Raw genomic sequence first — 15,284 nt, forward strand, 5'->3', positions numbered from 1 at the left:
ACTGGATAGTTACTAATGCCTCTTAGTCAAAACCGAAGTCTGTTCCAAACACTTAGAGGGTACATGTGAGAATGAAATAAGTTCAGAATGATTTATCACAGGAAAAAACCCTCAAGCTGCTTGTAAAACATTATGTGGATAAAATGAAGGCAGGAGGTCTCCAGCCTTTGTGGGAGCAGGCTCAGCCTGCAGAGCCCAGCGCCAGCCCCATCTAGGCATCCTGTGCAGTGGAGGTGCCCGTCCCTCACTGCCCTGGTGAGAACCTGGGGAGGACCCACCACCGAGCTGCTGTCATGGCTTGGCAGCACCAAGCTCATCCTCAAGCAAGAAAATGAAACCATGCTGGGATCTCTGTGGATCAGCCCTGAAAGCAGCAGCAGGAAGCGAGAAGAGCCTGGGACGAAAGCCCACAGGAGCAGTAGTGGTGCAGCAGCCTCTGCTGCAGGCTGAGAGGGAAAATGGCTCACACTTCTTATCTGAGAGGGTCTCCCAGGCGTTAGTGTGTGTAAACAACTGCCCCTGATAAGTTAATGCAATGTTACAAACATCAGATATGAAAACATACAATGTTCACGTAAAAGTATTGTCCCAAGATTTTCTTTTCCATTTTGACCAAGGTTTTAAATAAACACATTAATCTCCTTCAGTCAAATTAAATAACTCAACAGTGACATCAGTTTGAGTCCGAGCACTATTGTTGCTAGTGGGAGAGTTGCCAAGACTATGTGTATAAAAGCAAAAGCCGTGCTTTGCAGGCCATGTGATGTAGTCTCAGATAAATACGTTGCACAATTTCCTACCCTGCTCCCCTCAGTTTCTTCTAAAATCTTTTTTTCCCCGAATTCAACTGACATACAACATACAAATGGTATTAAATAAACTAAACAGCTTTCAAATAATATTATTATCAGAACATCCTAGTTTAATGTTATTAAATTACATAATACTGCATAATTCAGCAGCCTAAGCCATGTGTTGCTAGGCTTACATACTCCATTATGAAATACCTAGGCAGACACTCTGCTCCAGGGCTGTAACGATAGAGATGTCAATTCACAATTTAATTTTAACAATCTTTCAGGACAGTATTTGCTTAAGCTGTATGCTTTTTCTAACAGGCAACTTGCCTACCCAACTGGAAACTTCCAGCATTGAAACATTTCAAAACCACGTTTGATGTATTTTCTGTGCCGATGATCCATCATGTTTCTCAACGCTCATCGCTTGTGAGTGGTGTAGGGGGAGGGAAGTGTTACAGGTTTGATCACAACCCCACTACATGTATCAAGCCCTGGGACGTACCATGATGGAAGTCCTGGTCTGGTCACCTCTATCTCCCTCAGTGACAATATGATGAACTATCGTCAGTATGAGTCAGGCATCATTCAGGGTACATCTCTAACACGATTCCCTCATCTGGGACTACAAGGAGGGCTTTGTCTATCTGTCAGGTAAGTGACTGGTCAAGACCAAACACAGCCAGTCCTCCATGCTGTAAATCTGTTCAGAAGACTGCTTGACAAAATCCCTTGGGAGGCTGCCCTGAAGGATATAGGAGCCCAGGAAGGCTGGACATACTTCAGGAGAGAAGTCTTAAAGGCACAGGAGGAGGCTGTCCCTGTGTGCCGAAAAACAAGTAGGCGGGGAAGGAGACCAGCCTGGCTACATAGGGACCTTTGGCTGGACCTCAAGAACAAAAGGAGAGTCTATGACCTTTGGAAGAGGGGGCAGGTCTCTCATGAAGACTATAAGGATATAGCGAAGCTATGCAGGGAGAAAATTAGGAGAACCAAAGCACAGCTAGAGCTCAACCTAGCTACAGCTGTTAAGGATAACAAAAAATGTTTCTATAAATTCATTAACAACGAAAGCAGGATTAGGGAAAATCTCCCTCCCTTATTGGATGCAGAGGGAAACATAGTCACAAAGGATGAGGAGAAGGCTGAGGTGCTCAATGCCTACTTTGCCTCAGTCTTTAGCAGTGGAACTAGCTGTTCCCTGGGCACCCAGCCTCATGAGCTAGGAGACAGGGAGGGGAAGCTGAACGAGGTCATCACAATGAAAGAGGAAGTGATCAGTGACCTGCTACGCCGCTTGGATGCGCACAAGTCTATGGGACAGGATGGGTTACATCCAAGAGCGCTGAAAGAGTTGGCAGACGTGCTCGCCAAGCCACTTTCCATTATCTACCTGAAGTCATGGCTAACTGGGGAGGTCACAATGGACTGGAGGGTAGCAAATGTAGCGCCCATCTACAAAAAAGGCAGAAAGGAGGATCCAGGAAACTACAGGCCTGTCAGTCTGACCTCGGTAGCAGGGAAGGTCATGGAGCAGATCATCTTGAGTGCCATTACAAGTCATATAATGGACAAGCAGGGGATCAGGCCTAGTCAGCATGGGTTTATGAAAGGCAGGTCCTGCCTGACGAACCTGATCTCCTATGACAAGATGACCCGATTATTGGATGAGGGAAAGGCTGTGGACATTGTCTACCTAGACTTTCGAAAAGCATTTGACACTGTCCCCCACAGAATTCTCACAGAAAAACTGGCGGCTCATGGCCTGGATGAGCATACGATCTGCTGGATCAAGCACTGGCTGGATGGGCGGTCCCAAAGAGTGGTGGTCAATGGAGTTAAATCCAGCTGGCGACCGGTCACAACTGGTGTCCCTCAGGGCTCAGTGCTGGGACCATTTCTGTTTAACATCTTTATTGATGACCTTGATAAGGACATAGAGTGTATCCTCAGCAAGTTTGCAGATGACACGAAGCTGAGCGGGAGTGTTGATCTACATGAGGATAGGGAGGCTCTACAGAGAGACCTGGATAGATTGGACCGATGGGCCAATGCTAATGGAATGAGCTACAACAAGGCCAAGTGCCAGGTCCTGCACTTGGGCCACAACAACCCCATGCATCACTACAGGCTTGGGGAAGTGTGGCTGGAGAGCTGCCTGGCAGAAAAGGACCTGGGGGTTCTAATTGACAAGCGGCTGAACATGAGCCAGCAGTGTGCCCAGGTGGCCAAGAGGGCCAATGGCATCCTGGCTTGTATTAGAAATAGTGTGACCAGCAGAAGGAGGGAGGTGATTGTCCCCCTGTACTCAGCACTGGTGAGGCCACACCTTGAGTATTGTGTCCAGTTCTGGGCACCTCAATATGAGAGAGATATCGAGGTGCTGGAGCGAGTGCAGAGGAGGGCAACGAAGCTGGTGAAGGGCCTGGAGAATAAATCTTATGAGGAGCGACTGAAGGAGCTGGGACTGTTTAGTTTGAGGAAGAGGAGGCTGAGGGGAGACCTCATCGCTCTCTACAACTACTTGAAAGGACACTGTAGAGAGGTTGGTGCTGGTCTCTTCTCACGGGTAATTAGTGATAGAACAAGAGGGAATGGGTTCAAGCTGCAACAGGGTAGGTTTAGGCTGGACATTAGGAAACAATTCTTCACAGAACGAGTGGTCAGACACTGGAATAGGCTGCCCAGGGAGGTGGTGGAGTCACCATCCCTGAATGTGTTTAAGACTCATTTAGATGTGGTGTTAAGGGATATGGTGTAAGGGAGAACTTTGTAGAGTGGGGTTGATGGTTGGACTCGATGATCCCAAGGGTCTTTTCCAACCTAAATGATTCTACAATTCTATGATTTTATGATTCTTTATTCCATTGCCGAGTTTAGCCTAAGATCTGAAGCTTGCTTTAGGGGAGAGACAGAAGACATACGGCATGTGAATTGGACCTACCCTTTTGTTTCTGTGGTCTGCAGGAGGGAAAGAAGGTGGGACTGGAAATGTTTCAGCCCAGTTCACTTGCTCCGCTCTCCCTAAACATAGGGTGCCTACCGTAGCTATGGCTACACTACTGCTGGGGAACATTTCTGAGCATGAGAACTTTGCATAAATTATTACCACAATATCTGGAATGGCTTTGGTCTGTGCCAGTAGCACTCTCCCAAATAATTCTCGTGTATGGTTAAGCAGTTAGCAGAGACCAGGGGTCATTCCTAATAAGAAATCTACATAGAGCTACCCTGTTTTGGAGGGTGTCTCGCTGTTGCATGGAAGCAAGCCTCTCCATCCCAGTTGGCCTCAAGGCTAAGAACAGTATCAGGAACATTTCACTTATTAGTATGGAAACAGCCCTTCAGTAGAATTTACTCGGCCACATAAACATGTCCCAACTGTTGACGTTCATATCTGACCTAGTGACCCTCAAGTCCCTAAATATGTACTTGATAAAAACATGCATGTACGTGGCATGAACCATTCCATCCTAAACACCTAGAAAAAGATCAGCAAAACCAGGCACTGCATGCAGCTAATGCTGGGTGAAATGAGTCTCACAAGTCTGAATGACTGCCAGGCTAAGACCCAGCAACATGCACACGGAGTGAAGGGGACTGGGATACTTTCTCCTACTTCTAAGCCCATTTTTCACCCCCCAGTCTAGAAGTAGCTTGTAGGTCCTCAAGTTAGGAGGAGAAATATGTTCCTCCAAGAATTTCACTACAGTAACTTCCACTGTGCTACTAAAGAACCTGACACACCAAGAACAGAGAAAACAGATGAAACACCATCATCACAGGCTTTCTGACACCTGATTTGAGCCAGTCCTGCTGAAGTCAGTAAGAGGGGTTCCAGAGCTCATGGAAATTAAGCTTGTCCTCCTCTGAGTCTCACGTGGCAGCATGCTGATACCTCCACTATGGAAAGATTTCGAGAAATGTACATTTCACTTAATGTAAAAAGGATCCACTGCGTTGGGGAAGATTCACATCATCCCTCAGCAGAATGCCTATGCAGGCCAACACGCTGATGAAGTTCCCCTCTAACTCAATTCCCATGGGCGTAGCAGGGGAATTGTACCAGTCCTTGTTACATTTCATTCCAAGCCTTATGCAGAAGTCAAAAAGGAAAATTGCACAGATGCTATAGAAAACAGGCTTAAAACACAACTGTGTTAAAGCACAGTGCCTAACCTCCCTCAAAAGCTCATCTGTGCACGTGTGTGTAAGTGCATGTGTGTGTAAGTGCACGTGTGTGCAGATGTGTGTGTGCAGCTGGTCTTGGAATAAAGCTCCAAGATGCTGCCTCCACTCAGAGCGGCTGCCTCGGCGAACTGAGCCGTGAGGGGCATGGCTATCAGTCTCGGAAATGGCTGACATCATCAGTCTCGGTGTCACTGCAACAGCTAAGTAAGGCCACAGAGGGAGATTTCTCAGAGGGTCGTCTAGACATAAGCTGTGCAGTTCTTGGAGATGCACGCAGCTGGAAAATGGAGTAGTGAGACAATTATAGCTGGAAGTCTGCCGCTCAGTGACTAAATCACAACAGAATTGGAAGGGAGAAAATTATTTCAGCCAAACAACGTAAAGAGGAATGCTGTGGACATGCCCTTGGTTAGCTATTTTTACCTATCACTGATTCAGTTACTTCTGCCTCCAACAAAAGAGAGAAGCATGTGAGTTTTCTCAGTGTAATCGAGTCTTGATTTCGTTTCAAACGTGACCTGCTGGCAGATGGACACCCAGGGCTGGAAAGGAACTTCCCAGATCACATCGTCACTGCCACTTGCTTTGGGGATATTCCACATCTTAGCAGAGGAAAAGGTTCTAAAATAAATAAGTAAATAAATAAAAGTGTGTTTACAAATACTTGGGCCTCAAATGAGTGAGGAACCTCACCAACCTTGCCCTGGGCCTGGCCCCACACCCTTATCCTGAAGCACCAATCCTGGCACCAGGGTTTTGCAGGTGCAGCAGACCAGAGCTGGGCAGGAGAGGTTTCACACATGCATTCACTCCAGAGGAGCGGCGTGGAAGTGTCTGAGGTGCACAGCCATCATTGCTGCCACTCCAGTGACCAGCTCATGGCTTGGGAACAGTGGCCAATGTTACTCTTGACACACATAAATCACTTGAAAAGACTCATGTTCCACTCGTGGTACCCACAACATCATTTGGGATTCCTCGGGGCTTCTTGTGCTTGGAACCAGCCAGACAAGGGTGCTGTTATGAACCTATCTGAAAACACTGTCTTTTGCACCCAACAAAATACAGTGAATGAATTATTCATTACAACATTACCGAGTTCTTCCACAACCACAGAACCTGACACCCAGGGTTTTAATTAAATGGGATGTAAAGAAGGTTATTCTTTTTTTTTTTTTTTAATTAAGAAACTAAATTTCTTCCTGGTTTGACCCTGGACTGCTCCAATAGAAAACAGCTGCAATGATAGGAGGTAAAGTACTTGAGACTCAAATTTATCCATGTTTCACACAGCCCTGGCAACGTCTCATTGTTTATTCCTACAAGCTTAAATGAATAATGCAAACTTCTGAAACTAATTTTCTCAATTTTTTTCAGGTTTGTTCTGAAAGGCCTTCTACATTGAACTTTATGTGAAGCTACCCATATTAAAGAGCAAATCCCACAGCCCTTCATGCCTCCCTGGCCACCTATCCACACTGTGGAGTCTTCACTGAATTCACTACCTCCCGGATAAAATAAGGAAAAAAATTGATGCCAGTGCCTAAAAATCTATGACTTCCAAGTAGTTTTTCTGAGCTTGTGGAACCACTCAAATATTAACTCATCTGCTCAGCATCATCGAGCTTCTCTTGATAGGAATAACACATTCTCATTTGATATAGAGAAGGAAAGATATAAGCTGCCCACCTTAACACAGCTACACAAATTTCCATAGGCCAAACACTTGTGGATGTGTTTAAGAGGCGTAAATTCAGCCACAAAAGAAAATTAAGTACCCAGCTCACTTTTGGTATGCCCGTGGTGCCTGACTGGGAAGGGACGTACCAATTCCTGCTGTGGGACCACGCTGGCTGAGCACATCGACAGATGCTTCAACAAAGCTTTGTTAGTGCAACTTAAGATGGGGAGAAGAGAGGGGCATGGACATGGTAGCGGTACGCCAACGTGCAAAAGGCTGCTGCAAGCAAGATAGGGGCAATCTGCCTTTTGTGTCCACTTGAAGGAACAGGGGGAACATATGAATGGGACAGATGTGCATTGGGATAGCTACTGCTGCTGGAGTGAGTGCAGATTACATGTCTTTCTTCAAGAATAACTGCTCTGGCCATGGGAAGGAAGGAGGGACTGGAAAACCCCTTGAGACGAGCCCTTCCAATCCTGTGTTTCCTACTATGACCAAGAGCCCCTCTCTTCAGGTGCGGCACTACCTAACATGGCTACGCTGGCCTTGGCCCCTGGGCTACCTGCATCTTGCTGCTCAGGGTAAACCCAAACCAGAGGGCTGGACTCCTCACCGATTCGTGTCTTTGAAAATCTCCCACAATATTTGAAGGCACCCCACAAAATTACCACAACCAAAGCCTGTGCGAAGATATGAAACTGTACCGATTTATCACTATGATCTCTCTTTGACTGCATTTCCTTCCTTGGTATTAATTTTTAAAGGAAACCAGCGACTGCGATGTTTATATGGAGTGAACCGCGTTGTGTTCCCTGGCTGGGCCACACCGAAGTTTCTGAGATGCAATCCCACAGGGACACATCCTCTTCGCTGCCCCACGCCCCGCTCCCTGCAGGCGGGAGGAAGATCCATTCACCCAGTCTCTGCCTTATCCCTTCCTGTGGCTGCCTTGCTCAGGCTCAGACCGGCAGCTCTGAGGAAGAGCCCCTCTCTCAGCTCCCTTCCTCCCGCAGAGCCAGAGGCCAAGGAGCGCACATGCCATGGGAGAGCTCCGAAAGACCTATTTGTGGGAGACCGCAGGAGGCAGTGGGATATGACGGGGAGGTGCATCAACCTGCCCCAGGGAGCCAAAATGTCTTCCCATGGCTCTGGTTATCCCCGTTTTATAGACAGTCGGTCCTGCATTCCTCACATACCCACCATTCCCAGAGAAACTGCAGCAAAGCCCATCGGTGTTTCTAAAAATGGAACAGTTGGAAATACGCAAAAAATAGAGTTCCTGCTTTTAAAATAGACGCTGACTGGTCTCTAATACAAAGCATGCAGCCAAGTGCCTCCAGAACAAACACTTCACAAAGGAAGAAGGGGACTAGAAAAGAATTTCGGCTTCATTGCTGGCGTAAAGTTTATATCCACACTAATCGGATCTTGTAATCCTTGTTATCAATCACTGGCATTCTTGGAGCCATTCCCAAATACCCATTTTAGGGAAAGGATTTGCTTAGAGTTAGACATTAAGAACGTTGTGAATAAGGATACATCTAAAGAACAATTACTTCACCAAGGCTGTGGCGCTCAAGTCTGATGGGAACCTATCCTGAAAGTTTAGTGTCTTAAGTTGTTAGAAAGGAATGCACTTTTGGAGCTCTGGTTGTACATTTACAGTGCACACAGGGGACATGGCTAAAGCAAATGTTCTCTGCGTCTTGCAGGGTAGCACATCCCATCTACCCAACAGGAGACCTGAGGGCCAGATGAGTGAGGTGCCAAATACCTTCATTTCTTGGGGGAATACACAGAACTGCTGGGAGGCTGGCTCCCGCTGGCAGATCCGCGACCTCTGATCCTGGCGATGGAAACCCTGGCGCCTGGTTCTCCCCATGCAAGGACTGCAGCTCATGCTTCTGAGATCTGCTGCCTACTTGTGCCAGGTATCTAATGCCACAAACTCAGAGGTAACCTGTGACACCAGGAGTTAGCTGGGGAGTCTGTTGCCTCTAAGCACCCCACATTGACAGGGCACCCCCAGCCATGCTCCTAGCTGTAGCCTGGCAGAGGGGCTCCCTGACCAACACCCAAGGTGCCAGATAGAGAGAGACATCTGGGAGGTCTACCTGAAGGGTTACTTACTCGATTACGGTGTTAACACAGCAGACATCTTTTGCAGAAGATTTAGCATCACACAGCTTGGCAAGTGAAATACAGATCAATAGATCATCAGTAAAATACTCAAAAGGAAGAACTTCGAGAAGTGCTTCCTCTCTGACTGACAGCAGGCCTGGAGAGGCAGCAGCAGTACTGCTGGCCACCTTTCCTTCCTCCCAGGTGAGAAAGCCTGGCCAAGCGCGTATGGGGGGATATGTTTCACACATAAAAGGCTTTCCATATACATCATGTTAGCAGTTTTCCATGGAATCACATTAGCATTTCATTGTGTTCAAGCCATATCACATTCAAATCTGTTTTTCCTAAAAGGCTTTCATTGTGCATCACTGTGGGAAATTGCTAATGCAATAAGATTGACATATAGGTTCTCCTGCATGAACATCCGCAGTAATCTGTGCTAATTGAGCCCTCAGTGGCTTGTGAAACCCTGCAGGGGGGAGGAAGGGTGGAGCATCCACAGGGCCTATGTCTTGGAGGACCACAAAAAATAAGAGTGTGTAGGGCAGGTAAGCACTAGTATTCCTGTGTTTTATCCATGTAAAGATCTGATACAGTGGCAGGGATTCCCTTGGACAAGGGGCCAATGCTCCGAAGCAACAGCACTGAGGCATTTTCCATGAAAAATATACGGATATGCTTGGAGTGTCTACAGAAGCTAATTCACAATAACAGGACTAAGAACAAAAGCAGCAGGAACTTGTCTATCTAGTTCCCTCCTGTGGGGGGAAAGGAGGAGACGGCTGGCCATTCCCAGTGACTTGAGCTGAAGATGTGGGTGCTTGGCTTCTCTGCAAACCAGAACACTTGCTTATGAGATTAAACAGGCTTCATATGCCTACATTTGAGCCCGGGAGTCTAGAACGAGGGCTGGATTCTCTTTAGCATGTAAGATGACATGCCATGCTAACAACCAGCTTCAGAAAACAGAGAATACTGAGCAAAAGGCAGAAATAGGGCCCTGAGTCTTTAAAAAGAAACATATCTCTCTTCTGCAGACCCACCTCAGGAGTCCGAGGAATACCCCATCTCTCTTTCTCCCCTTCCTCTCACCTCCTAGGACTCGGCTCTGCCCCACGCAGCCCCTCCAGCCCAAGAGTCCCAAGCAGGTTACCACCAAGAAGCCTTGGTCACAGTACCAGTCCTGTAGGACATGCAGCAGGGCAGGCATGGGAGCCGCAGGCTGCTGCCTCGCACGGGAATGAATTTTGGTTTCTCTGCTCTAGAAGTCCCTGTGGAGGCCTCATGCCCTATGAGAAGTAATTCAAGATCTGTTGATGAGAGAGAGATAAATTAGCTACCTCATTTGCGCTGCAGGGTAAGAAACTGCACGTTGGCAGCTGGGCCAGAGTAATTTGACAGAGACAAGTAGGTTTGGATAGGCCAGGCCAGCAAGAAACCATAAGGGAGTTTTGAAACGCCACGTGAACTGCCTGTGTCGCCACTCACTTTTGCAGCTACTGGGCAGTGTGTGGGATCGCATCCTGCCACAGGCCTCCAGGTGAATGGTTTTCCCTCAGGTGCCTCGACTTCTGCACCTGTCATACAGGTAGCCTGATGGGGACAGCTTTGTAAAGCACTATGAACCTTCCTGATGCAGAAGCTGCACAGGAATGCTTCAAAAAAAAAAAAAAAGTGTTTTTTCTTTTGTTAAGAAAGGCCCGAGAAGAAAAGAGCACACAAAAAGATTAAGTATTGTTGAAATGTACTGACCTCAGCAGCAGGGTAATTTGCGTTAGAAAGGATTCTTCATTACAGGGAGCTTTGCTATTAGCAGGCACCACTTTGTGGAAAGGGTACCACCACGCCAGCTCCCTGCCTGCTGCTGTTCACAGCACGGCTGCCTGACCGAGCGCACCAGCAGACCGAGCAAACGCAGAATAACCCTTATCAAGAAATGGCCAATTTGGCTCCTATTGTAGCCAGGTAATGAGGGTGAAAGGAAACCTGAAGCAGAACAAACTGTAATGACCCAAGGGTTGGCTAATTTTCTTTCCTCCTCATTTCTCTCTTTCAGTGAACGGCGAGGTTGAGGCCAATAGTTCTGGGGAACTCTGGAAACGTTCCCCATTTCCAAAGCCTAAACAAAGACCAGGCTTATAGAGAGACTCCAGAACAGAAGTCTACATGGAGATGTTTCAGAAAGAAAAGCAAAAGACGCAGGATTTTGGCAGGGGTCATGCTGACGGGGAGCAAAACGTAGGTGGGAGAAAAGAGCTTGTTGGGAAACGGGAGGTTGCAGTATCAAGCTGGAAGGTTGCCACAGTGTGGACTAATGCTTTGGCAGCTGCAAACAAAAGGAAGGAGGAACGTAAAGAAGTAACATGAAGAAAAAGCGTCAAGAGATACCTGGGAGTACCAAGACCCATGAGGAGACAGAAGAGGCAAAGATGATACTAAGTTTGGCAGAGGGGAGGATGGTGATGCTTCTGACAAGGAAAAAGAGTGGGAAGGAATCAAGTTCTGGAGAGAAGGATGTGGGAAAGATAAGGCATTTCCCCTCCCAGTCAGAAACACACCTCAATCTTAATGCTGTCTCAGAAAAATAGAGATCGATTATCAGATGTTCTTCTGTTTTGGTTTGTGTTTTTATGTAGGGGTGACTGCATAAATTGGGAAACGGACACCACTCCGTGTCCACCTCCACTGTGTCCTTGCTGTGTCCTTGTCCAGAGGAGCTAAACCTCAAAGCAAACTGCTCAACCTCACATCTGTCTAAGATGTTGCAATAGTTCTTGCAGAAACCTGCAAGTGGTCCTGTAGAACGATCTGTCTAAAAATCACAGGTATCTGCACAAAACTTGGGCAGATAATGTTTCGCCTGCTTTGATTTAAACGCATACGTGTATTAATCAGGACCGCAGCCTGGGCTCTGATCCCACAGTCTATTAGATCCACTCATTTGCAAAAGCACAGCAAGGTTTTCAGCTGCTATAATAAATACACAGGGCCCCCAACTCTGTAATTCACCTCTTCATCTGTAAAATTCCCACAGTATTAACCAATCAAACATCATAGACAAAATATAAGATGGGAAATAATTTGGGATATTTTTGAAAAATTAATTTTATTATACTGTATTCAGAGTCTAATGCTTCCTTACAACAAATGTTCTCAAATACATTAATAGGACAGCAATGATTCTCTCAAATTGTCATTGTTATTACTATCTTTTGCTGTTAATATACAATAACACTAATGATTCTTTATACCTGCCTGCAGCAGGAAACCAGGCAGTCTACCAGAACAACCTTTCCTATGTATGATTTTGCTGTGCTGTTTTCAGTTAAAATATTTATGATGGGGTGGGTTTTTTTTCTTTCTTCCCCATCCCTGTCATTATTACTTGTAAGGGGTATATAGCACAGCAAATGGAATCCCTGTACACTTTCACTATATTTTTTGCAGCAGACGAATTACCCAGAGCATATATATTTTTTCCTTTCTGGCTCCCCTTGTTCTGTTAAGTCTCTTTGAAAGCTTTTAAACGGGGTGCCTAGTACTGCTGATGCTGGAATTACTGTTAGCCTGTATCAGCGCCGGTGATAAACCCTAGCTAGTGTTTTGGTTAGAGGTCACTTGTAATTAGTAGTCATTGTCCTTTGAATTTAACAATGGAAAAATAAAACTTTATCGAGACAGATTAGCTTGGCCATCAAAATTACAGCACTTTAGCATTCAGGGAAGAGGATTACATGACACACTATCTCCCGGGCTGATAACAGCAGATAGCTAAGGATTCAAATGAGAGATGCAGAAAGTCTGTAAAAGAATAAAAGGAAAGAAACAAGGATTAACCGTCCAGATGTTAGGTGATACATTATACTGACATTTCTTCACTCCTGTTTTATTGAGTTAGGCCTCGTCTTGTACCCACTGAAGACAACATGGGGCACTACTACCAGTTTCCATGAGAGCAGCTTCCAAACCCGAGGTGCTACCCAGTTCCTCTACACATGTCCCCACCTTCTGCAGATATTTGGCACGTGTGTGCGTGCCTCTTAGCCTTGGGCAAGTGTGTTAATAAAATATTAATACTTGACTTCTTCACAAAGTTGTGCAGTTGACAGCTTTGTGCCTATTCGTTCCAGTTGCTGCACGTAAATAAAAGCTTCTATCTCCAACTCATACCAATTTACAAATCCTGATTATCATAAGGATTCATGATAAAATACACTTGACCCTTATTCCAGTCATTTCTGCAGAATTACTGTTTATCAGCTTATGTGTGAGTCAACAAAGCGAAGAAAATGTTTTCAACTCCATCACAAAAGACAGGCAAGAATGGGAACTATTGCCAAACTCAGTAAATATAACACAAGATAACCTTTTCGATGCAACTCACTTCAAATATATTTTTGGACACGTTTATTTTAGCTACTACGCCAAATTAACTCAATGTTAAAAAAAACCAAACACGAACAAAACAAACAACAACAAACAAACCACAAACATCCCCAGCCTCTGCTTTAAAATCTAACAGGAAGCAAACATGAACCAGCCAGACACTGGTACTTATCAAATCTGAAAGAAGGGAGTTGTCTGGCTGGATTAAAACGGATGAGGTTTCTTTGAGTGATGACATTTGTCCTACCATTGCTGAGGGGAAGAATCTTGCAGCGCTTTCTTCAGCTTATACTCCTGAAGATGAGAAGATGACTCCTACCGCACAAATGCACGCACGTATAAAGATGCACATTTCCACACATCGGGGATACAAAGTACCGAAACTCGCGTTATCTGCAGCGTCCTTCCCAAACCACCGCAAACTTGCACACATTCCCCAGCTGAGCACATCATTTCCCACTTCTGTCAAGGGAGAGCTCATTCACTGAAAAAGTTGATCATTCCGGGCTGAATTTTTTTTTCACTGATTTATCCACCGCAAGTAATAAGCAGCACGCGCGCGTGTGTGTGTGTGTGCGTGCGCGTCCATGTGTGTGTCATTTATTTTTATTCCCACTAGTGCCTCTTTTAAAGCAGACCTGGCCAGCATCAAACAAATTTACCCATAAAAATCAAGTAGGAAAACACAAAGTTACCGCACAATATCCGAATTGTTACAAATGAGCCGAACTTTGAATTCCCTCCACTTAGAGCTGCCCAGGGAACGGAGATAAAATTGCAATAATTCATAATTTGCCATATCGAGGGCTATTGTGTTTGGAAATGTTGGTTACTTGCTAACAAGTAACGTTTTAACTTCGGAGACAAAAAAAAAAAAAAAGAGTTTCTATCTGGAATACAAACCCAAATCCCAGCCATTCGGCTCCGTTTTGCTCGGGAGTGTGTCCAGGAGCGGGATTTCTTGAACAGAAAATAACCTCTGAAAGGAAAAGTATTTCCAAACCTCTCGGGGGGGGGGGGGGGGGAGGGTGTTGGTAGGGGGGTTTTGGGGTTGTTTGTTTGTTTTTTTTCTCCTACTTAAAGGACAAGGAAAGAAATCCTACTAGCGGGAAGACTTGTCAGCGTTTAGCCATCCATAAAACCCCCTTTTTTTTTTTTTTTTTTTTTTTTTTTCCTTTTTTCCCTCCTCCGCGCTCCTCCTTTCCCTCCCAGCCGTGGCGTCGGTGTGTCTCCCCCGGCCGCTGCCCCGGCCCCGACCGCTGCCCCCTCCCTCGCACCGCCCGGGCACAGCAGCGGGGACGGGGCCGCCAGCCCCGGACACACCGGCCCGGGGGGATTCCGCCTCCCGCCGCCGGCCGGCACGGGGAAGGATGCCCAGAAGCACCGCCGGCAAGTTTGGGGCTTGCCCCCCTGTCCCGTCCACCCCCCACCACCATCACCACCACCACCACCTCCCCCTTCCCGGGAGCCCCGACTCTTACCTGCCACCGGGCGCGGGTTGGGGGGTCTCGGCGCGCCGCGGGCGGGAGCGGGGCTGCAGCTGCGCGGCGGCGGTGGTGGTGGCGGCGGCGGGGCCAGGGCGCAGCGGCAGCGGCGGCGGCGGCGGCGGCAGCAGCAGCAGCAGCAGCAACAGCAGCCCCGGCCGGCGTCAGTCAGGCGGGAGCCGCCAGCCTGTATTAGTGCGCCGGGCTGGACCGCGGCCAGCAGCGCCGCTGCCGCTGGCCCGCCCCTGCGCCCCCCCCTTATCCCCCCCCCCCCCCCCCCCGCCCCGCTCCCTTCCCCGCCGCGCCGCCCCGCGCTCACACACGCGGACACAGGGACGCGGGGCGCCCCCAGCACCCACACACGCCGTGCACCCCACCGCACGCCGCACCCCCCCCTCCATCGCCGGGCGCACCCCGCCACAGGCGCTGAGTTCATCCCCCCTCACAACCGCGGCCGCCCCCCTCGCAGGGCTCGCCCCGCGGCACGCGCACCCACCCGCGCAGGAGCCACCCTCCACGCAGCCCCCCCACCCCGTCCCACACTCGCCCCCGGCCCGGCGCCCCGCGGGAGGGCGGCCGCCGCCGGCGCCGCCATTTCCCCGCCCCGCGGCTCCCCGC

The 15,284-nt window shown here is 47.8% G+C and overlaps 1 protein-coding gene across 2 annotated transcripts in view; it reads right to left on the minus strand.

Moving 5' to 3' along the window:
• The window catches only part of SMAD9 (SMAD family member 9), a 46,226-nt gene extending 31,328 nt beyond the window's left edge, over positions 1-14,898 (minus strand). For both annotated transcript variants that reach the window (XM_063332925.1, XM_063332917.1), the window contains exon 1: positions 14,664-14,898. The gene's annotated coding sequence lies outside the window, so the exon portion shown is untranslated. The remainder of the gene's footprint in view (positions 1-14,663) is intronic.
• Between the last annotated feature and the right edge of the window lie 386 nt (positions 14,899-15,284).

This window comes from Chroicocephalus ridibundus, chromosome 1, assembly GCF_963924245.1.
Source record: "Chroicocephalus ridibundus chromosome 1, bChrRid1.1, whole genome shotgun sequence".
Classification (NCBI taxonomy): Eukaryota; Metazoa; Chordata; class Aves; order Charadriiformes; family Laridae; genus Chroicocephalus; species Chroicocephalus ridibundus.